Consider the following 22,326-nt stretch of genomic DNA (forward strand, 5'->3'; position numbering starts at 1 on the left):
GTGAGAGAGAGAGTGAGTGTGTGTGTCTGTCCGTGTACCTGTCTGAGTGAGAGAGAGAGTGAGTGAGTGTGTGTGTGTGTCTGTCTGTGTCCCTGTCTGAGTGTGAGAGAGAGAGAGAGTGAGTGTGTGTGTGTGTCTGTCTGTGTTCCTGTCTGAGTGTGAGAGAGAGAGTGAGTGTGTGTGTCTGTCTGTGTCCCTGTCTGAGTGTGTGAGAGAGAGAGTGAGTGTGTGTGTGTCTATGTCCCTGTCTGAGTGCGAGTGAGTGTGTGTGTGTGTGAGTGTGTCTGTCTGTGTCCCTGTCTGAGTGTGAGAGAGAGTGAGTATGTGTGTGTCTGTGTCCCTGTCTGACTGTATGAGAGAGAGTGAGTCTGTGTGTCTGTCTGTGTCCCTGTCTGAGTGTGAGAGAGAGAGTAAGTGTGTGTGTCTGTCTGTATCCCTGTCCGAGAGAGAGAGTGAGTGTGAGTGTGTGTGTCTGTCTGTGTACCTGTCTGAGTGTGAGAGAGAGAGTGAGTGAGTGTGTCTGTCTGTGTCCCTGTCTGAGTGAGAGAGAGAGAGTGAGTGTGTGTGTCTGTCTGTGTCCCTGTCTGAGTGTGAGAGAGAGAGAGAGTGAATGTGTGTGTCTGTCCGTGTCCCTGTCTGAGTGAGAGAGAGAGAGTGAGTGTGTGTGTGTGTCTGTCTGTGTCCCAGTCTGAGTGAGGGAGAGAGTGAGTGAGTGTGTCTGTCTGTGTCCCTGTCTGAGTGTGAGGCACAGAGTGAGTGAGTGTGTCTGTCTGTGTCCCTTTCTGTGTGAGCGAGTGAGTGAGTGTGTGTTTCTGTCCGTGTCCCTGTCTGAGTGAGAGAGAGAGAGAGTGAGTGTGTGTGTCTGTCTGTGTCCTTGTCTGAGTGTGAGTGAGTGTGTATGTGTGTGTGTGTGAGTGTGTCTGTCTGTGTCCCTGTCTGAGTGTGAGAGAGAAAGTGAGTGTGTGTGTGTCTGTGTCCCTGTCTGACTGTATGAGAGAGAGTGAGTCTGTGTGTCTGTCTGAGTCCCTGTCTGAGTGTGAGAGAGAGAGTGAGTGTGTGTGTCTGTCCGTTTCCCTGTCTGAGTGAGAGAGAGAGAGTGAGTATGTGTGTGTGTCTGTCTGTGTCCCTGTCTGAGTGTGAGAGAGAGAGAGAGTGAGTGTGTGTGTGTGTCTGTCTGTGTCCCTGTCTGAGTGTGTGAGAGAGAGAGAGTGAGTGTGTCTGTGTGTGTCTGTCTGTGTCCCTGTCTGAGTGTGTGAGAGAGAGTGAGTGTGTGTGTCTGTCTGTGTCCTTGTCTGAGTGTGAGAGAGAGCGTGAGTGTGTGTGTCTGTCTGTGTCCCTGTCTGGGTGTGAGCGAGTGAGTGAGTGTGTGTGTCTGTCCGTGTCCATTTCTGAGTGAGAGAGAGAGAGTGAGTGTGTGTTTGTGTCTGTCTGTGTCCCTGTCTGAGTGAGAGAGAGAGAGTGAGTGTGTGTGTCTGTCTGTCTGTGTCCCTGTCTGAGTGTGAGAGAGAGAGAGAGTGAGTGTGTGTGTCTGTCCGTGTCCATTTCTGAGTGAGAGAGAGAGAGTGAGTGTGTGTTTGTGTCTGTCTGTGTCCCTGTCTGAGTGAGAGAGAGAGAGAGAGTGAGTGTGAGTGTGTGTGTCTGTCTGTGTACCTGTCTGAGTGTGAGAGAGAGAGTGAGTGAGTGTGTCTGTCTGTGTCCCTGTCTGAGTGAGAGAGAGAGAGTGAGTGTGTGTGTCTGTCTGTGTCCCTGTCTGAGTGTGAGAGAGAGAGAGAGTGAATGTGTGTGTCTGTCCGTGTCCCTGTCTGAGTGAGAGAGAGAGAGTGAGTGTGTGTGTGTGTCTGTCTGTGTCCCAGTCTGAGTGAGGGAGAGAGTGAGTGAGTGTGTCTGTCTGTGTCCCTGTCTGAGTGTGAGGCACAGAGTGAGTGAGTGTGTCTGTCTGTGTCCCTTTCTGTGTGAGCGAGTGAGTGAGTGTGTGTTTCTGTCCGTGTCCCTGTCTGAGTGAGAGAGAGAGAGAGTGAGTGTGTGTGTCTGTCTGTGTCCTTGTCTGAGTGTGAGTGAGTGTGTATGTGTGTGTGTGTGAGTGTGTCTGTCTGTGTCCCTGTCTGAGTGTGAGAGAGAAAGTGAGTGTGTGTGTGTCTGTGTCCCTGTCTGACTGTATGAGAGAGAGTGAGTCTGTGTGTCTGTCTGAGTCCCTGTCTGAGTGTGAGAGAGAGAGTGAGTGTGTGTGTCTGTCCGTTTCCCTGTCTGAGTGAGAGAGAGAGAGTGAGTATGTGTGTGTGTCTGTCTGTGTCCCTGTCTGAGTGTGAGAGAGAGAGAGAGTGAGTGTGTGTGTGTGTCTGTCTGTGTCCCTGTCTGAGTGTGTGAGAGAGAGAGAGTGAGTGTGTCTGTGTGTGTCTGTCTGTGTCCCTGTCTGAGTGTGTGAGAGAGAGTGAGTGTGTGTGTCTGTCTGTGTCCTTGTCTGAGTGTGAGAGAGAGCGTGAGTGTGTGTGTCTGTCTGTGTCCCTGTCTGGGTGTGAGCGAGTGAGTGAGTGTGTGTGTCTGTCCGTGTCCATTTCTGAGTGAGAGAGAGAGAGTGAGTGTGTGTTTGTGTCTGTCTGTGTCCCTGTCTGAGTGAGAGAGAGAGAGTGAGTGTGTGTGTCTGTCTGTCTGTGTCCCTGTCTGAGTGTGAGAGAGAGAGAGAGTGAGTGTGTGTGTCTGTCCGTGTCCATTTCTGAGTGAGAGAGAGAGAGTGAGTGTGTGTTTGTGTCTGTCTGTGTCCCTGTCTGAGTGAGAGAGAGAGAGAGAGTGAGTGTGTGTGTCTGTCTGTCTGTGTCCCTGTCTGAGTGTGAGAGAGAGAGAGAGTGAATGTGTGTGTCTGTCCGTGTCCCTGTCTGAGTGAGAGAGAGAGAGTGAGTGAGTGAGTGTGTCTGTCTGTGTCCCTGTCTGAGTGTGAGAGAGAGAGAGTGAGTGTGTTTGTGTGTCTGTGTCCCTGTCTGAGTGTGAGAGAGAGAGATTGAGTGTGTGTGTCTGTCTGTGTCCCTGTCTGAGTGTGAGGCACAGAGTGCGTGAGTGTGTCTGTCTGTGTCCCTTTCTGAGTGTGAGCGAGTGAGTGAGTGTGTGTGTCTGTCCGTGTCCCTGTCTGAGTGAGAGAGAGAGAGTGAGTGTGTGTGTGTGTCTGTCTGTGTCCCTGTCTGAGTGTGAGAGAGAGAGAGTGAGTGTGTGTGTCTGTCCGTGTCCCTGTCTGAGTGAGAGAGAGAGATTGAGTGTGTGTGTGTGTGTGTCTGTCTGTGTCCCTGTCTGAGTGAGAGAGAGAGAGTGAGTGTGTGTGTCTGTCTGTGTGCCTGTCTGAGTGTGAGAGAGAGAGAGTGTGTGTGTCTGTCTGTGTCCCTGTCTGAGTGTGAGAGAGAGAGTGAGTGTGTGTGTGTCTGTGTCCCTGTCTGACTGTGTGATAGAGAGTGAGTCTGTGTGTCTGTCTGTGTCCCTGTCTGAGTGTGAGAGAGAGAGTGAGTGTGTGTGTCTGTCCGTGTCCCTGTCTGAGTGAGAGAGAGAGTGAGTGAGTGTGTGTGTGTGTCTGTCTGTGTCCCTGTCTGAGTGTGAGAGAGAGAGAGAGTGAGTGTGTGTGTGTGTCTGTCTGTGTTCCTGTCTGAGTGTGAGAGAGAGAGTGAGTGTGTGTGTCTGTCTGTGTCCCTGTCTGAGTGTGTGAGAGAGAGAGTGAGTGTGTGTGTGTCTATGTCCCTGTCTGAGTGCGAGTGAGTGTGTGTGTGTGTGAGTGTGTCTGTCTGTGTCCCTGTCTGAGTGTGAGAGAGAGTGAGTATGTGTGTGTCTGTGTCCCTGTCTGACTGTATGAGAGAGAGTGAGTCTGTGTGTCTGTCTGTGTCCCTGTCTGAGTGTGAGAGAGAGAGTAAGTGTGTGTGTCTGTCTGTATCCCTGTCCGAGAGAGAGAGTGAGTGTGAGTGTGTGTGTCTGTCTGTGTACCTGTCTGAGTGTGAGAGAGAGAGTGAGTGAGTGTGTCTGTCTGTGTCCCTGTCTGAGTGAGAGAGAGAGAGTGAGTGTGTGTGTCTGTCTGTGTCCCTGTCTGAGTGTGAGAGAGAGAGAGAGTGAATGTGTGTGTCTGTCCGTGTCCCTGTCTGAGTGAGAGAGAGAGAGTGAGTGTGTGTGTGTGTCTGTCTGTGTCCCTGTCTGAGTGAGGGAGAGAGTGAGTGAGTGTGTCTGTCTGTGTCCCTGTCTGAGTGTGAGGCACAGAGTGAGTGAGTGTGTCTGTCTGTGTCCCTTTCTGAGTGTGAGCGAGTGAGTGAGTGTGTGTTTCTGTCCGTGTCCCTGTCTGAGTGAGAGAGAGAGAGAGTGAGTGTGTGTGTCTGTCTGTGTCCTTGTCTGAGTGTGAGAGAGAAAGTGAGTGTGTGTGTGTCTGTGTCCCTGTCTGACTGTATGAGAGAGAGTGAGTCTGTGTGTCTGTCTGAGTCCCTGTCTGAGTGTGAGAGAGAGAGTGAGTGTGTGTGTCTGTCCGTTTCCCTGTCTGAGTGAGAGAGAGAGAGTGAGTATGTGTGTGTGTCTGTCTGTGTCCCTGTCTGAGTGTGAGAGAGAGAGAGAGTGAGTGTGTGTGTGTGTCTGTCTATGTCCCTGTCTGAGTGTGTGAGAGAGAGAGAGTGAGTGTGTCTGTGTGTGTCTGTCTGTGTCCCTGTCTGAGTGTGAGAGAGAGAGTGAGTGTGTGTGTCTGTCTGTGTCCTTGTCTGAGTGTGAGAGAGAGCGTGAGTGTGTGTGTCTGTCTGTGTCCCTGTCTGGGTGTGAGCGAGTGAGTGAGTGTGTGTGTCTGTCCGTGTCCATTTCTGAGTGAGAGAGAGAGAGTGAGTGTGTGTTTGTGTCTGTCTGTGTCCCTGTCTGAGTGAGAGAGAGAGAGTGAGTGTGTGTGTCTGTCTGTCTGTGTCCCTGTCTGAGTGTGAGAGAGAGAGAGAGTGAATGTGTGTGTCTGTCCGTGTCCCTGTCTGAGTGAGAGAGAGAGAGTGAGTGTGTGTGTGTGTCTGTCTGTGTCCCTGTCTGAGTGAGAGAGAGAGTAAGTGAGTGTGTCTGTCTGTGTCCCTGTCTGAGTGTGAGAGAGAGAGAGTGAGTGTGTGTGTCTGTCTGTGTCCCTGTCTGAGTGTGAGAGAGAGAGATTGAGTGTGTGTGTCTGTCTGTGTCCCTGTCTGAGTGTGAGGCACAGAGTGCGTGAGTGTGTCTGTCTGTGTCCCTTTCTGAGTGTGAGCGAGTGAGTGAGTGTGTGTGTCTGTCCGTGTCCCTGTCTGAGTGAGAGAGAGAGAGTGAGTGTGTGTGTGTTTCTGTCTGTGTCCCTGTCTGAGTGTGAGAGAGAGAGAGTGAGTGTGTGTGTCTGTCCGTGTCCCTGTCTGAGTGAGAGAGAGAGATTGAGTGTGTGTGTGTGTGTGTCTGTCTGTGTCGCTGTCTGAGTGAGAGAGAGAGAGTGAGTGTGTGTGTCTGTCTGTGTCCCTGTCTGAGTGTGAGAGAGAGAGAGTGTGTGTGTCTGTCTGTGTCCCTGTCTGAGTGTGAGAGAGAGAGTGAGTGTGTGTGTGTCTGTGTCCCTGTCTGACTGTGTGATAGAGAGTGAGTCTGTGTGTGTGTGTGTCTGTCTGTGTCCCTGTCTGAGTGTGAGAGAGAGAGAGAGTGAGTGTGTGTGTGTGTCTGTCTGTGTTCCTGTCTGAGTGTGAGAGAGAGTGTGAGTGTGTGTGTGTCTGTGTCCTTGTCTGAGTGTGAGAGAGAGAGTGAATGTGTGTGTCTGTCTGTGTCCCTGTCTGAGTGTGAGCGAGTGAGTGAGTGTGTGTGTCTGTCCGTGTCCCTGTCTGAGTGAGAGAGAGAGAGTGAGTGTGTGTGTGTGTGTCTGTCTGTGTCCCTGTCTGAGTGAGAGAGAGAGAGAGTGAGTTTGTGTGTGTGTGTGTCTGTGTCCCTGTCTGAGTGTGAGAGAGAGAGAGAGTGAATGTGTGTGTCTGTCCGTGTCCCTGTCTGAGTGAGAGAGAGAGAGTGAGTGTGTGTGTGTGTCTGTCTGTGTCCCTGTCTGAGTGAGGGAGAGAGTGAGTGAGTGTGTCTGTCTGTGTCCCTGTCTGAGTGTGAGGCACAGAGTGAGTGAGTGTGTCTGTCTGTGTCCCTTTCTGAGTGTGAGCGAGTGAGTGAGTGTGTGTTTCTGTCCGTGTCCCTGTCTGAGTGAGAGAGAGAGAGTGAGTGTGTGTGTGTGTCTGTCTGTGTCCCTGTCTGAGTGTGAGAGAGAGAGAGTGAGTGTGTGTGTCTGTCCGTGTCCCTGTCTGAGTGAGAGAGAGAGAGTGAGTGTGTGTGTGTGTCTCTCTGTGTCCCTGTCTGAGTGTGTGTGAGAGAGAGAGAGAGAGAGAGTGAGTGTGTCTGTCTGTCTGTGTCCCTGTCTGAGTGTGAGAGAGAGAGAGTGAGTGTGTGTGTCTGTCTGTGTCCCTGTCTGAGTGTGAGAGAGAGAGTGAGTGTGTGTGTCTGTCTGTGTCCTTGTCTGAGTGTGAGTGAGTGTGTGTGTGTGAGTGTGTCTGTCTGTGTCCCTGTCTGAGTGTGAGAGAGAGAGTGCGTGTGTGTGTCTGTCCGTGTCCCTGTCTGAGTGTGAGAGAGAGAGATAGTGAGTGTGTGTGTGTGTGTCTGTCTGTGTCCCTGTCTGAGTGAGAGAGAGAGAGAGTGAGTGTGTGTGTGTGTCTGTCTGTGTCCTTGTCTGAGTGTGAGAGAGATAGTGAGTGTGTGTGTCTGTCTGTGTCACTGTCTGAGTGTGAGGCACAGAGTGAGTGAGTGAGTGTGTCTGTCTGTGTCCCTGTCTGAGTGTGAGCGAGTGAGTGAGTGTGTGTGTCTTTCCGTGTCACTGTCTGAGTGAGAGAGAGAGAATGAGTGTGTGTGTGTGTCTGTCTGTGTCCCAGTCTGAGTGTGAGAGAGAGAGAGTGAGTGTGTGTGTCTGTCCGTGTCCCTGTCTGAGTGAGAGAGTGTGAGTGTGTGTGTGTGTGTCTGTCTGTGTCCCTGTCTGTGTGTGTGAGAGAGAGAGAGTGAGTGTGTGTGTCTGTCTGTGTCCCTGTCTGAGTGTGAGAGAGAGAGTGAGTGTGTGTGTCTGTCTGTGTCCCTGTCTGAGTGTGTGAGAGAGAGAGTGAGTGTGTGTGTGTCTATGTCCCTGTCTGAGTGCGAGTGAGTGTGTGTGTGTGTGTGAGTGTGTCTGTCTGTGTCCCTGTCTGAGTGTGAGAGAGAGTGAGTATGTGTGTGTCTGTGTCCCTGTCTGACTGTATGAGAGAGAGTGAGTCTGTGTGTCTGTCTGTGTCCCTGTCTGAGTGTGAGAGAGAGAGTAAGTGTGTGTGTCTGTCTGTATCCCTGTCCGAGAGAGAGAGTGAGTGTGAGTGTGTGTGTCTGTCTGTGTACCTGTCTGAGTGTGAGAGAGAGAGTGAGTGAGTGTGTCTGTCTGTGTCCCTGTCTGAGTGAGAGAGAGAGAGTGTGTGTGTCTGTCTGTGTCCCTGTCTGAGTGTGAGAGAGAGAGAGAGTGAATGTGTGTGTCTGTCCGTGTCCCTGTCTGAGTGAGAGAGAGAGAGTGAGTGTGTGTGTGTGTCTGTCTGTGTCCCTGTCTGAGTGAGGGAGAGAGTGAGTGAGTGTGTCTGTCTGTGTCCCTGTCTGAGTGTGAGGCACAGAGTGAGTGAGTGTGTCTGTCTGTGTCCCTTTCTGAGTGTGAGCGAGTGAGTGAGTGTGTGTTTCTGTCCGTGTCCCTGTCTGAGTGAGAGAGAGAGAGTGAGTGTGTGTGTGTGTGTCTCTCTGTGTCCCTGTCTGAGTGTGTGTGAGAGAGAGAGAGAGAGAGAGAGAGAGTGAGTGTGTCTGTCTGTCTGTGTCCCTGTCTGAGTGTGAGAGAGAGAGTGAGTGTGTGTGTCTGTCTGTGTCCCTGTCTGAGTGTGAGAGAGAGAGTGAGTGTGTGTGTCTGTCTGTGTCCTTGTCTGAGTGTGAGTGAGTGTGTGTGTGTGTGAGTGTGTCTGTCTGTGTCCCTGTCTGAGTGTGAGAGAGAGAGTGAGTGTGTGTGTGTCTGTGTCCCTGTCTGACTCTATGACAGAGAGTGAGTCTGTGTGTCTGTCTGTGTCCCTGTCTGTGAGAGAGAGAGTGAGTGTGTGTGTCTGTCCGTGTCCCTGTCTGAGTGAGAGAGAGAGAGTGAGTGTGTGTGTGTGTCTGTCTGTGTCCCTGTCTGAGTGTGAGAGAGAGAGATAGTGAGTGTGTGTGTGTGTGTCTGTCTGTGTCCCTGTCTGAGTGAGAGAGAGAGAGTGAGTGTGTGTGTCTTTCTGTGTCCCTGTCTGAGTGTGAGAGAGAGAGAGTGAGTGTGTGTGTGTCTATGTCCCTGTCTGAGTGTGAGAGAGAGAGAGAGTGAGTGTGTCTGTCTGTCCGTGTCCCTGTCTGAGTGAGAGAGAGAGTGTGAGTGTGTGTGTGTCTGTGTCCCTGTCTGACTGTGTGATAGAGAGTGAGTCTGTGTGTCTGTCTGTGTCCCTGTCTGAGTGTGAGCGAGTGAGTGAGTGTGTGTGTCTGTCCGTGTCCCTGTCTGAGTGAGAGAGAGAGAGTGAGTGTGTGTGTGTGTCTGTCTGTGTCCCTGTCTGAGTGTGAGAGAGAGAGAGTGTGTGTGTCTGTCCGTGTCCCTGTCTGAGTGAGAGAGAGAGATTGAGTGTGTGTGTGTGTGTGTCTGTCTGTGTCCCTGTCTGAGTGAGAGAGAGAGAGTGAGTGTGTGTGTGTCTGTGTCCCTGTCTGACTGTGTGATAGAGAGTGAGTCTGTGTGTCTGTCTGTGTCCCTGTCTGAGTGTGAGAGAGAGAGTGAGTGTGTGTGTCTGTCTGTATCCCTGTCCGAGAGAGAGAGTGAGTGTGAGTGTGTGTGTGTCTGTCTGTGTACCTGTCTGAGTGTGAGAGAGAGAGTGAGTGAGTGTGTCTGTCTGTGTCCCTGTCTGAGTGAGAGAGAGAGAGTGAGTGTGTGTGTCTGTCTGTGTCCCTGTCTGAGTGTGTGAGAGAGAGAGAGTGAATGTGTGTGTCTGTCCGTGTCCCTGCCTGAGTGAGAGAGAGAGAGTGAGTGTGTGTGTGTGTCTGTCTGTGTCCCTGTCTGAGTGAGGCAGAGAGTGAGTGAGTGTGTCTGTCTGTGTCCCTGTCTGAGTGTGAGGCACAGAGTGAGTGAGTGTGTCTGTCTGTGTCCTTGTCTGAGTGTGAGAGAGAGCGTGAGTGTGTGTGTCTGTCTGTGTCCCTGTCTGAGTGTGAGCGAGTGAGTGAGTGTGTGTGTCTGTCCGTGTCCATTTCTGAGTGAGAGAGAGAGAGTGAGTGTGTGTTTGTGTCTGTCTGTGTCCCTGTCTGAGTGAGAGAGAGAGAGAGAGTGAGTGTGTGTGTCTGTCTGTCTGTGTCCCTGTCTGAGTGTGAGAGAGAGAGAGAGTGAATGTGTGTGCCTGTCCGTGTCCCTGTCTGAGTGAGAGAGAGAGAGTGAGTGTGTGTGTGTGTCTGTCTGTGTCCCTGTCTGAGTGAGAGAGAGAGTGAGTGAGTGTGTCTGTCTGTGTCCCTGTCTGAGTGTGAGAGAGAGAGAGTGAGTGTGTTTGTGTGTCTGTGTCCCTGTCTGAGTGTGAGAGAGAGAGATTGAGTGTGTGTGTGTCTGTCTGTGTCCTTGTCTGAGTGTGAGAGAGAAAGTGAGTGTGTGTGTGTCTGTGTCCCTGTCTGACTGTATGAGAGAGAGTGAGTCTGTGTGTCTGTCTGAGTCCCTGTCTGAGTGTGAGAGAGAGAGTGAGTGTGTGTGTCTGTCCGTTTCCCTGTCTGAGTGAGAGAGAGAGAGTGAGTATGTGTGTGTGTCTGTCTGTGTCCCTGTCTGAGTGTGAGAGAGAGAGAGAGTGAGTGTGTGTGTGTGTCTGTCTATGTCCCTGTCTGAGTGTGTGAGAGAGAGAGAGTGAGTGTGTCTGTGTGTGTCTGTCTGTGTCCCTGTCTGAGTGTGAGAGAGAGAGTGAGTGTGTGTGTCTGTCTGTGTCCTTGTCTGAGTGTGAGAGAGAGCGTGAGTGTGTGTGTCTGTCTGTGTCCCTGTCTGGGTGTGAGCGAGTGAGTGAGTGTGTGTGTCTGTCCGTGTCCATTTCTGAGTGAGAGAGAGAGAGTGAGTGTGTGTTTGTGTCTGTCTGTGTCCCTGTCTGAGTGAGAGAGAGAGAGTGAGTGTGTGTGTCTGTCTGTCTGTGTCCCTGTCTGAGTGTGAGAGAGAGAGAGAGTGAATGTGTGTGTCTGTCCGTGTCCCTGTCTGAGTGAGAGAGAGAGAGTGAGTGTGTGTGTGTGTCTGTCTGTGTCCCTGTCTGAGTGAGAGAGAGAGTAAGTGAGTGTGTCTGTCTGTGTCCCTGTCTGAGTGTGAGAGAGAGAGAGTGAGTGTGTGTGTCTGTCTGTGTCCCTGTCTGAGTGTGAGAGAGAGAGATTGAGTGTGTGTGTCTGTCTGTGTCCCTGTCTGAGTGTGAGGCACAGAGTGCGTGAGTGTGTCTGTCTGTGTCCCTTTCTGAGTGTGAGCGAGTGAGTGAGTGTGTGTGTCTGTCCGTGTCCCTGTCTGAGTGAGAGAGAGAGAGTGAGTGTGTGTGTGTTTCTGTCTGTGTCCCTGTCTGAGTGTGAGAGAGAGAGAGTGAGTGTGTGTGTCTGTCCGTGTCCCTGTCTGAGTGAGAGAGAGAGATTGAGTGTGTGTGTGTGTGTGTCTGTCTGTGTCGCTGTCTGAGTGAGAGAGAGAGAGTGAGTGTGTGTGTCTGTCTGTGTCCCTGTCTGAGTGTGAGAGAGAGAGAGTGTGTGTGTCTGTCTGTGTCCCTGTCTGAGTGTGAGAGAGAGAGTGAGTGTGTGTGTGTCTGTGTCCCTGTCTGACTGTGTGATAGAGAGTGAGTCTGTGTGTGTGTGTGTCTGTCTGTGTCCCTGTCTGAGTGTGAGAGAGAGAGAGAGTGAGTGTGTGTGTGTGTCTGTCTGTGTTCCTGTCTGAGTGTGAGAGAGAGTGTGAGTGTGTGTGTGTCTGTGTCCTTGTCTGAGTGTGAGAGAGAGAGTGAATGTGTGTGTCTGTCTGTGTCCCTGTCTGAGTGTGAGCGAGTGAGTGAGTGTGTGTGTCTGTCCGTGTCCCTGTCTGAGTGAGAGAGAGAGAGTGAGTGTGTGTGTGTGTGTCTGTCTGTGTCCCTGTCTGAGTGAGAGAGAGAGAGAGTGAGTTTGTGTGTGTGTGTGTCTGTGTCCCTGTCTGAGTGTGAGAGAGAGAGAGAGTGAATGTGTGTGTCTGTCCGTGTCCCTGTCTGAGTGAGAGAGAGAGAGTGAGTGTGTGTGTGTGTCTGTCTGTGTCCCTGTCTGAGTGAGGGAGAGAGTGAGTGAGTGTGTCTGTCTGTGTCCCTGTCTGAGTGTGAGGCACAGAGTGAGTGAGTGTGTCTGTCTGTGTCCCTTTCTGAGTGTGAGCGAGTGAGTGAGTGTGTGTTTCTGTCCGTGTCCCTGTCTGAGTGAGAGAGAGAGAGTGAGTGTGTGTGTGTGTCTGTCTGTGTCCCTGTCTGAGTGTGAGAGAGAGAGAGTGAGTGTGTGTGTCTGTCCGTGTCCCTGTCTGAGTGAGAGAGAGAGAGTGAGTGTGTGTGTGTGTCTCTCTGTGTCCCTGTCTGAGTGTGTGTGAGAGAGAGAGAGAGAGAGAGTGAGTGTGTCTGTCTGTCTGTGTCCCTGTCTGAGTGTGAGAGAGAGAGAGTGAGTGTGTGTGTCTGTCTGTGTCCCTGTCTGAGTGTGAGAGAGAGAGTGAGTGTGTGTGTCTGTCTGTGTCCTTGTCTGAGTGTGAGTGAGTGTGTGTGTGTGAGTGTGTCTGTCTGTGTCCCTGTCTGAGTGTGAGAGAGAGAGTGCGTGTGTGTGTCTGTCCGTGTCCCTGTCTGAGTGTGAGAGAGAGAGATAGTGAGTGTGTGTGTGTGTGTCTGTCTGTGTCCCTGTCTGAGTGAGAGAGAGAGAGAGTGAGTGTGTGTGTGTGTCTGTCTGTGTCCTTGTCTGAGTGTGAGAGAGATAGTGAGTGTGTGTGTCTGTCTGTGTCACTGTCTGAGTGTGAGGCACAGAGTGAGTGAGTGAGTGTGTCTGTCTGTGTCCCTGTCTGAGTGTGAGCGAGTGAGTGAGTGTGTGTGTCTTTCCGTGTCACTGTCTGAGTGAGAGAGAGAGAATGAGTGTGTGTGTGTGTCTGTCTGTGTCCCAGTCTGAGTGTGAGAGAGAGAGAGTGAGTGTGTGTGTCTGTCCGTGTCCCTGTCTGAGTGAGAGAGTGTGAGTGTGTGTGTGTGTGTCTGTCTGTGTCCCTGTCTGTGTGTGTGAGAGAGAGAGAGTGAGTGTGTGTGTCTGTCTGTGTCCCTGTCTGAGTGTGAGAGAGAGAGTGAGTGTGTGTGTCTGTCTGTGTCCCTGTCTGAGTGTGTGAGAGAGAGAGTGAGTGTGTGTGTGTCTATGTCCCTGTCTGAGTGCGAGTGAGTGTGTGTGTGTGTGTGAGTGTGTCTGTCTGTGTCCCTGTCTGAGTGTGAGAGAGAGTGAGTATGTGTGTGTCTGTGTCCCTGTCTGACTGTATGAGAGAGAGTGAGTCTGTGTGTCTGTCTGTGTCCCTGTCTGAGTGTGAGAGAGAGAGTAAGTGTGTGTGTCTGTCTGTATCCCTGTCCGAGAGAGAGAGTGAGTGTGAGTGTGTGTGTCTGTCTGTGTACCTGTCTGAGTGTGAGAGAGAGAGTGAGTGAGTGTGTCTGTCTGTGTCCCTGTCTGAGTGAGAGAGAGAGAGTGTGTGTGTCTGTCTGTGTCCCTGTCTGAGTGTGAGAGAGAGAGAGAGTGAATGTGTGTGTCTGTCCGTGTCCCTGTCTGAGTGAGAGAGAGAGAGTGAGTGTGTGTGTGTGTCTGTCTGTGTCCCTGTCTGAGTGAGGGAGAGAGTGAGTGAGTGTGTCTGTCTGTGTCCCTGTCTGAGTGTGAGGCACAGAGTGAGTGAGTGTGTCTGTCTGTGTCCCTTTCTGAGTGTGAGCGAGTGAGTGAGTGTGTGTTTCTGTCCGTGTCCCTGTCTGAGTGAGAGAGAGAGAGTGAGTGTGTGTGTGTGTCTCTCTCTGTGTCCCTGTCTGAGTGTGTGTGAGAGAGAGAGAGAGAGAGAGAGTGAGTGTGTCTGTCTGTGTCCCTGTCTGAGTGTGAGAGAGAGAGTGAGTGTGTGTGTCTGTCTGTGTCCCTGTCTGAGTGTGAGAGAGAGAGTGAGTGTGTGTGTCTGTCTGTGTCCTTGTCTGAGTGTGAGTGAGTGTGTGTGTGTGTGAGTGTGTCTGTCTGTGTCCCTGTCTGAGTGTGAGAGAGAGAGTGAGTGTGTGTGTGTCTGTGTCCCTGTCTGACTCTATGACAGAGAGTGAGTCTGTGTGTCTGTCTGTGTCCCTGTCTGTGAGAGAGAGAGTGAGTGTGTGTGTCTGTCCGTGTCCCTGTCTGAGTGAGAGAGAGAGAGTGAGTGTGTGTGTGTGTCTGTCTGTGTCCCTGTCTGAGTGTGAGAGAGAGAGATAGTGAGTGTGTGTGTGTGTGTCTGTCTGTGTCCCTGTCTGAGTGAGAGAGAGAGAGTGAGTGTGTGTGTCTTTCTGTGTCCCTGTCTGAGTGTGAGAGAGAGAGAGTGAGTGTGTGTGTGTCTATGTCCCTGTCTGAGTGTGAGAGAGAGAGAGAGTGAGTGTGTCTGTCTGTCCGTGTCCCTGTCTGAGTGAGAGAGAGAGTGTGAGTGTGTGTGTGTCTGTGTCCCTGTCTGACTGTGTGATAGAGAGTGAGTCTGTGTGTCTGTCTGTGTCCCTGTCTGAGTGTGAGCGAGTGAGTGAGTGTGTGTGTCTGTCCGTGTCCCTGTCTGAGTGAGAGAGAGAGAGTGAGTGTGTGTGTGTGTCTGTCTGTGTCCCTGTCTGAGTGTGAGAGAGAGAGAGTGTGTGTGTCTGTCCGTGTCCCTGTCTGAGTGAGAGAGAGAGATTGAGTGTGTGTGTGTGTGTGTCTGTCTGTGTCCCTGTCTGAGTGAGAGAGAGAGAGTGAGTGTGTGTGTGTCTGTGTCCCTGTCTGACTGTGTGATAGAGAGTGAGTCTGTGTGTCTGTCTGTGTCCCTGTCTGAGTGTGAGAGAGAGAGTGAGTGTGTGTGTCTGTCTGTATCCCTGTCCGAGAGAGAGAGTGAGTGTGAGTGTGTGTGTGTCTGTCTGTGTACCTGTCTGAGTGTGAGAGAGAGAGTGAGTGAGTGTGTCTGGCTGTGTCCCTGTCTGAGTGAGAGAGAGAGAGTGAGTGTGTGTGTCTGTCTGTGTCCCTGTCTGAGTGTGTGAGAGAGAGAGAGTGAATGTGTGTGTCTGTCCGTGTTCCTGCCTGAGTGAGAGAGAGAGAGTGAGTGTGTGTGTGTGTCTGTCTGTGTCCCTGTCTGAGTGAGGCAGAGAGTGAGTGAGTGTGTCTGTCTGTGTCCCTGTCTGAGTGTGAGGCACAGAGTGAGTGAGTGTGTCTGTCTGTGTCCTTGTCTGAGTGTGAGAGAGAGCGTGAGTGTGTGTGTCTGTCTGTGTCCCTGTCTGAGTGTGAGCGAGTGAGTGAGTGTGTGTGTCTGTCCGTGTCCATTTCTGAGTGAGAGAGAGAGAGTGAGTGTGTGTTTGTGTCTGTCTGTGTCCCTGTCTGAGTGAGAGAGAGAGAGAGAGTGAGTGTGTGTGTCTGTCTGTCTGTGTCCCTGTCTGAGTGTGAGAGAGAGAGAGAGTGAATGTGTGTGCCTGTCCGTGTCCCTGTCTGAGTGAGAGAGAGAGAGTGAGTGTGTGTGTGTGTCTGTCTGTGTCCCTGTCTGAGTGAGAGAGAGAGTGAGTGAGTGTGTCTGTCTGTGTCCCTGTCTGAGTGTGAGAGAGAGAGAGTGAGTGTGTTTGTGTGTCTGTGTCCCTGTCTGAGTGTGAGAGAGAGAGATTGAGTGTGTGTGTCTGTCTGTGTCCCTGTCTGAGTGTGAGGCACAGAGTGCGTGAGTGTGTCTGTCTGTGTCCCTTTCTGAGTGTGAGCGAGTGAGTGAGTGTGTGTGTCTGTCCGTGTCCCTGTCTGAGTGAGAGAGAGAGAGTGAGTGTGTGTGTGTGTCTGTCTGTGTCCCTGTCTGAGTGTGAGAGAGAGAGAGTGAGTGTGTGTGTCTGTCCGTGTCCCTGTCTGAGTGAGAGAGAGAGATTGAGTGTGTGTGTGTGTGTGTCTGTCTGTGTCCCTGTCTGAGTGAGAGAGAGAGAGTGAGTGTGTGTGTCTGTCTGTGTGCCTGTCTGAGTGTGAGAGAGAGAGAGTGTGTGTGTCTGTCTGTGTCCCTGTCTGAGTGTGAGAGAGAGAGTGAGTGTGTGTGTGTCTGTGTCCCTGTCTGACTGTGTGATAGAGAGTGAGTCTGTGTGTCTGTCTGTGTCCCTGTCTGAGTGTGAGAGAGAGAGTGAGTGTGTGTGTCTGTCCGTGTCCCTGTCTGAGTGAGAGAGAGAGTGAGTGAGTGTGTGTGTGTGTCTGTCTGTGTCCCTGTCTGAGTGTGAGAGAGAGAGAGAGTGAGTGTGTGTGTGTGTCTGTCTGTGTTCCTGTCTGAGTGTGAGAGAGAGAGTGAGTGTGTGTGTCTGTCTGTGTCCCTGTCTGAGTGTGTGAGAGAGAGAGTGAGTGTGTGTGTGTCTATGTCCCTGTCTGAGTGCGAGTGAGTGTGTGTGTGTGTGAGTGTGTCTGTCTGTGTCCCTGTCTGAGTGTGAGAGAGAGTGAGTATGTGTGTGTCTGTGTCCCTGTCTGACTGTATGAGAGAGAGTGAGTCTGTGTGTCTGTCTGTGTCCCTGTCTGAGTGTGAGAGAGAGAGTAAGTGTGTGTGTCTGTCTGTATCCCTGTCCGAGAGAGAGAGTGAGTGTGAGTGTGTGTGTCTGTCTGTGTACCTGTCTGAGTGTGAGAGAGAGAGTGAGTGAGTGTGTCTGTCTGTGTCCCTGTCTGAGTGAGAGAGAGAGAGTGAGTGTGTGTGTCTGTCTGTGTCCCTGTCTGAGTGTGAGAGAGAGAGAGAGTGAATGTGTGTGTCTGTCCGTGTCCCTGTCTGAGTGAGAGAGAGAGAGTGAGTGTGTGTGTGTGTCTGTCTGTGTCCCTGTCTGAGTGAGGGAGAGAGTGAGTGAGTGTGTCTGTCTGTGTCCCTGTCTGAGTGTGAGGCACAGAGTGAGTGAGTGTGTCTGTCTGTGTCCCTTTCTGAGTGTGAGCGAGTGAGTGAGTGTGTGTTTCTGTCCGTGTCCCTGTCTGAGTGAGAGAGAGAGAGAGTGAGTGTGTGTGTCTGTCTGTGTCCTTGTCTGAGTGTGAGTGAGTGTGTGTGTGTGAGTGTGTCTGTCTGTGTCCCTGTCTGAGTGTGAGAGAGAAAGTGAGTGTGTGTGTTTCTGTGTCCCTGTCTGACTGTATGAGAGAGAGTGAGTCTGTGTGTCTGTCTGAGTCCCTGTCTGAGTGTGAGAGAGAGAGTGAGTGTGTGTGTCTGTCCGTTTCCCTGTCTGAGTGAGAGAGAGAGAGTGAGTATGTGTGTGTGTCTGTCTGTGTCCCTGTCTGAGTGTGAGAGAGAGAGAGAGTGAGTGTGTGTGTGTGTCTGTCTGTGTCCCTGTCTGAGTGTGTAAGAGAGAGAGAGTGAGTGTGTCTGTGTGTGTCTGTCTGTGTCCCTGTCTGAGTGTGAGAGAGAGAGTGAGTGTGTGTGTCTGTCTGTGTCCTTGTCTGAGTGTGAGAGAGAGCGTGAGTGTGTGTGTCTGTCTGTGTCCCTGTCTGGGTGTGAGCGAGTGAGTGAGTGTGTGTGTCTGTCCGTGTCCATTTCTGAGTGAGAGAGAGAGAGTGAGTGTGTGTTTGTGTCTGTCTGTGTCCCTGTCTGAGTGAGAGAGAGAGAGTGAGTGTGTGTGTCTGTCTGTCTGTGTCCCTGTCTGAGTGTGAGAGAGAGAGAGAGTGAATGTGTGTGTCTGTCCGTGTCCCTGTCTGAGTGAGAGAGAGAGAGTGAGTGTGTGTGTGTGTCTGTCTGTGTCCCTGTCTGAGTGAGAGAGAGAGTGAGTGAGTGTGTCTGTCTGTGTCCCTGTCTGAGTGTGAGAGAGAGAGAGTGAGTGTGTGTGTCTGTCTGTGTCCCTGTCTGAGTGTGAGAGAGAGAGATTGAGTGTGTGTGTCTGTCTGTGTCCCTGTCTGAGTGTGAGGCACAGAGTGCGTGAGTGTGTCTGTCTGTGTCCCTTTCTGAGTGTGAGCGAGTGAGTGAGTGTGTGTGTCTGTCCGTGTCCCTGTCTGAGTGAGAGAGAGAGAGTGAGTGTGTGTGTGTGTGTGTCTGTCTGTGTCCCTGTCTGAGTGTGAGAGAGAGAGAGTGTGTGTGTCTGTCTGTGTCCCTGTCTGAGTGTGAGAGAGAGAGAGTGAGTGTGTGTGTCTGTCCGTGTCCCTGTCTGAGTGAGAGAGAGAGATTGAGTGTGTGTGTGTGTGTGTCTGTCTGTGTCCCTGTCTGAGTGAGAGAGAGAGAGTGAGTGTGTGTGTCTGTCTGTGTCCCTGTCTGAGTGTGAGAGAGAGAGAGTGTGTGTGTCTGTCTGTGTCCCTGTCTGAGTGTGAGAGAGAGAGTGAGTGTGTGTGTGTCTGTGTCCCTGTCTGACTGTGTGATAGAGAGTGAGTCTGTGTGTGTGTGTGTCTGTCTGTGTCCCTGTCTGAGTGTGAGAGAGAGAGAGAGTGAGTGTGTGTGTGTGTCTGTCTGTGTTCCTGTCTGAGTGTGAGAGAGAGTGTGAGTGTGTGTGTGTCTGTGTCCTTGTCTGAGTGTGAGAGAGAGAGTGAATGTGTGTGTCTGTCTGTGTCCCTGTCTGAGTGTGAGCGAGTGAGTGAGTGTGTGTGTCTGTCCGTGTCCCTGTCTGAGTGAGAGAGAGAGAGTGAGTGTGTGTGTGTGTGTCTGTCTGTGTCCCTGTCTGAGTGAGAGAGAGAGAGAGTGAGTTTGTGTGTGTGTGTGTCTGTGTCCCTGTCTGAGTGTGAGAGAGAGAGAGAGTGAATGTGTGTGTCTGTCCGTGTCCCTGTCTGAGTGAGAGAGAGAGAGTGAGTGTGTGTGTGTGTCTGTCTGTGTCCCTGTCTGAGTGAGGGAGAGAGTGAGTGAGTGTGTCTGTCTGTGTCCCTGTCTGAGTGTGAGGCACAGAGTGAGTGAGTGTGTCTGTCTGTGTCCCTTTCTGAGTGTGAGCGAGTGAGTGAGTGTGTGTTTCTGTCCGTGTCCCTGTCTGAGTGAGAGAGAGAGAGTGAGTGTGTGTGTGTGTCTGTCTGTGTCCCTGTCTGAGTGTGAGAGAGAGAGAGTGAGTGTGTGTGTCTGTCCGTGTCCCTGTCTGAGTGAGAGAGAGAGAGTGAGTGTGTGTGTGTGTCTCTCTGTGTCCCTGTCTGAGTGTGTGTGAGAGAGAGAGAGAGAGAGAGTGAGTGTGTCTGTCTGTCTGTGTCCCTGTCTGAGTGTGAGAGAGAGAGAGTGAGTGTGTGTGTCTGTCTGTGTCCCTGTCTGAGTGTGAGAGAGAGAGTGAGTGTGTGTGTCTGTCTGTGTCCTTGTCTGAGTGTGAGTGAGTGTGTGTGTGTGAGTGTGTCTGTCTGTGTCCCTGTCTGAGTGTGAGAGAGAGAGTGAGTGTGTGTGTCTGTCCGTGTCCCTGTCTGAGTGTGAGAGAGAGAGATAGTGAGTGTGTGTGTGTGTGTCTGTCTGTGTCCCTGTCTGAGTGAGAGAGAGAGAGAGTGAGTGTGTGTGTGTGTCTGTCTGTGTCCTTGTCTGAATGTGAGAGAGATAGTGAGTGTGTGTGTCTGTCTGTGTCACTGTCTGAGTGTGAGGCACAGAGTGAGTGAGTGAGTGTGTCTGTCTGTGTCCCTGTCTGAGTGTGAGCGAGTGAGTGAGTGTGTGTGTCTTTCCGTGTCACTGTCTGAGTGAGAGAGAGAGAATGAGTGTGTGTGTCTGTCTGTCTGTGTCCCAGTCTGAGTGTGAGAGAGAGAGAGTGAGTGTGTGTGTCTGTCCGTGTCCCTGTCTGAGTGAGAGAGTGTGAGTGTGTGTGTGTGTGTCTGTCTGTGTCCCTGTCTGTGTGTGTGAGAGAGAGAGAGTGAGTGAGTGTGTGTGTCTGTCTGTGTCCCTGTCTGAGTGTGAGAGAGAGAGTGAGTGTGTGTGTCTGTCTGTGTCCCTGTCTGAGTGTGTGAGAGAGAGAGTGAGTGTGTGTGTGTCTATGTCCCTGTCTGAGTGCGAGTGAGTGTGTGTGTGTGTGAGTGTGTCTGTCTGTGTCCCTGTCTGAGTGTGAGAGAGAGTGAGTATGTGTGTGTCTGTGTCCCTGTCTGACTGTATGAGAGAGAGTGAGTCTGTGTGTCTGTCTGTGTCCCTGTCTGAGTGTGAGAGAGAGAGTAAGTGTGTGTGTCTGTCTGTATCCCTGTCCGAGAGAGAGAGTGAGTGTGAGTGTGTGTGTCTGTCTGTGTACCTGTCTGAGTGTGAGAGAGAGAGTGAGTGAGTGTGTCTGTCTGTGTCCCTGTCTGAGTGAGAGAGAGAGAGTGTGTGTGTCTGTCTGTGTCCCTGTCTGAGTGTGAGAGAGAGAGAGAGTGAATGTGTGTGTCTGTCCGTGTCCCTGTCTGAGTGAGAGAGAGAGAGTGAGTGTGTGTGTGTGTCTGTCTGTGTCCCTGTCTGAGTGAGGGAGAGAGTGAGTGAGTGTGTCTGTCTGTGTCCCTGTCTGAGTGTGAGGCACAGAGTGAGTGAGTGTGTCTGTCTGTGTCCCTTTCTGAGTGTGAGCGAGTGAGTGAGTGTGTGTTTCTGTCCGTGTCCCTGTCTGAGTGAGAGAGAGAGAGTGAGTGTGTGTGTGTGTCTCTCTGTGTCCCTGTCTGAGTGTGTGTGTGAGAGAGAGAGAGAGAGAGAGAGTGAGTGTGTCTGTCTGTCTGTGTCCCTGTCTGAGTGTGAGAGAGAGAGTGAGTGTGTGTGTCTGTCTGTGTCCCTGTCTGAGTGTGAGAGAGAGAGTGAGTGTGTGTGTCTGTCTGTGTCCTTGTCTGAGTGTGAGTGAGTGTGTGTGTGTGTGAGTGTGTCTGTCTGTGTCCCTGTCTGAGTGTGAGAGAGAGAGTGAGTGTGTGTGTGTCTGTGTCCCTGTCTGACTCTATGAGAGAGAGTGAGTCTGTGTGTCTGTCTGTGTCCCTGTCTGTGAGAGAGAGAGTGAGTGTGTGTGTCTGTCCGTGTCCCTGTCTGAGTGAGAGAGAGAGAGTGAGTGTGTGTGTGTGTCTGTCTGTGTCCCTGTCTGAGTGTGAGAGAGAGAGATAGTGAGTGTGTGTGTGTGTGTCTGTCTGTGTCCCTGTCTGAGTGAGAGAGAGAGAGTGAGTGTGTGTGTCTTTCTGTGTCCCTGTCTGAGTGTGAGAGAGAGAGAGTGAGTGTGTGTGTGTCTATGTCCCTGTCTGAGTGTGTGAGAGAGAGAGAGTGAGTGTGTCTGTCTGTCCGTGTCCCTGTCTGAGTGAGAGAGAGAGTGTGAGTGTGTGTGTCTGTCTGTGTCCCTGTCTGAGTGTGAGAGAGTGAGAGAGTGAGTGTGTTTGTCTGTCCGTGTCCCTGTCTGAGTGTGAGAGAGAGAGTGAGTGTGTGTGTCTGTCTGTGTCCCTGTCTGAGTGTGTGAGAGAGAGAGTGAGTGTGTGTGTGTCTATGTCCCTGTCTGAGTGCGAGTGAGTGTGTGTGTGTGTGAGTGTGTCTGTCTGTGTCCCTGTCTGAGTGTGAGAGAGAGTGAGTATGTGTGTGTCTGTGTCCCTGTCTGACTGTATGAGAGAGAGTGAGTCTGTGTGTCTGTCTGTGTCCCTGTCTGAGTGTGAGAGAGAGAGTAAGTGTGTGTGTCTGTCTGTATCCCTGTCTGAGAGAGAGAGTGAGTGTGAGTGTGTGTGTCTGTCTGTGTACCTGTCTGAGTGTGAGAGAGAGAGTGAGTGAGTGTGTCTGTCTGTGTCCCTGTCTGAGTGAGAGAGAGAGAGTGTGTGTGTCTGTCTGTGTCCCTGTCTGAGTGTGAGAGAGAGAGAGAGTGAATGTGTGTGTCTGTCCGTGTCCCTGTCTGAGTGAGAGAGAGAGAGTGAGTGTGTGTGTGTGTCTGTCTGTGTCCCTGTCTGAGTGAGGGAGAGAGTGAGTGAGTGTGTCTGTCTGTGTCCCTGTCTGAGTGTGAGGCACAGAGTGAGTGAGTGTGTCTGTCTGTGTCCCTTTCTGAGTGTGAGCGAGTGAGTGAGTGTGTGTTTCTGTCCGTGTCCCTGTCTGAGTGAGAGAGAGAGAGTGAGTGTGTGTGTGTGTCTCTCTGTGTCCCTGTCTGAGTGTGTGTGTGAGAGAGAGAGAGAGAGAGAGAGAGTGAGTGTGTCTGTCTGTCTGTGTCCCTGTCTGAGTGTGAGAGAGAGAGTGAGTGTGTGTGTCTGTCTGTGTCCCTGTCTGAGTGTGAGAGAGAGAGTGAGTGTGTGTGTCTGTCTGTGTCCTTGTCTGAGTGTGAGTGAGTGTGTGTGTGTGTGAGTGTGTCTGTCTGTGTCCCTGTCTGAGTGTGAGAGAGAGAGTGAGTGTGTGTGTGTCTGTGTCCCTGTCTGACTCTATGAGAGAGTGAGTCTGTGTGTCTGTCTGTGTCCCTGTCTGTGAGAGAGAGAGTGAGTGTGTGTGTCTGTCCGTGTCCCTGTCTGAGTGAGAGAGAGAGAGTGAGTGTGTGTGTGTGTCTGTCTGTGTCCCTGTCTGAGTGTGAGAGAGAGAGATAGTGAGTGTGTGTGTGTGTGTCTGTCTGTGTCCCTGTCTGAGTGAGAGAGAGAGAGTGAGTGTGTGTGTCTTTCTGTGTCCCTGTCTGAGTGTGAGAGAGAGAGAGTGAGTGTGTGTGTGTCTATGTCCCTGTCTGAGTGTGAGAGAGAGAGAGAGTGAGTGTGTCTGTCTGTCCGTGTCCCTGTCTGAGTGAGAGAGAGAGTGTGAGTGTGTGTGTCTGTCTGTGTCCCTGTCTGAGTGTGAGAGAGTGAGAGAGTGAGTGTGTTTGTCTGTCCGTGTCCCTGTCTGAGTGAGAGAGAGAGTGTGAGTGTGTGTGTCTGTCTGTGTCCCTGTCTGAGTGTGACAGAGAGAGAGAGTGAGTGTGTTTGTCTGTCCGTGTCCCTGTCTGAGTGAGAGAGAGAGTGTGAGTGTGTGTGTCTGTCTGTGTCCCTGTCTGACTGTATGAGAGAGAGTGAGTCTGTGTGTCTGTCTGTGTCCCTGTCTGAGTGAGAGAGAGAGAGTAAGTGTGTGAGTCTGTCTGTATCCCTGTCCGAGAGAGAGAGTGAGTGTGAGTGTGTGTGTCTGTCTGTGTCCCTGTCTGAGTGTGAGAGAGAGAGTGAGTGTGTGTGTCTGTCTGTGTCCCTGTCTGAGTGTGAGAGAGAGAGAGAGTGAGTGTGTTTGTCTGTCCGTGTCCCTGTCTGAGTGAGAGAGAGAGTGTGAGTGTGTGTGTCAGTCTGTGTCCCTGTCTGACTGTATGAGAGAGAGTGAGTCTGTGT

This window comes from Hemitrygon akajei, chromosome 14 (assembly GCF_048418815.1).
Source record: "Hemitrygon akajei chromosome 14, sHemAka1.3, whole genome shotgun sequence".
NCBI lineage: Eukaryota > Metazoa > Chordata > Chondrichthyes > Myliobatiformes > Dasyatidae > Hemitrygon > Hemitrygon akajei.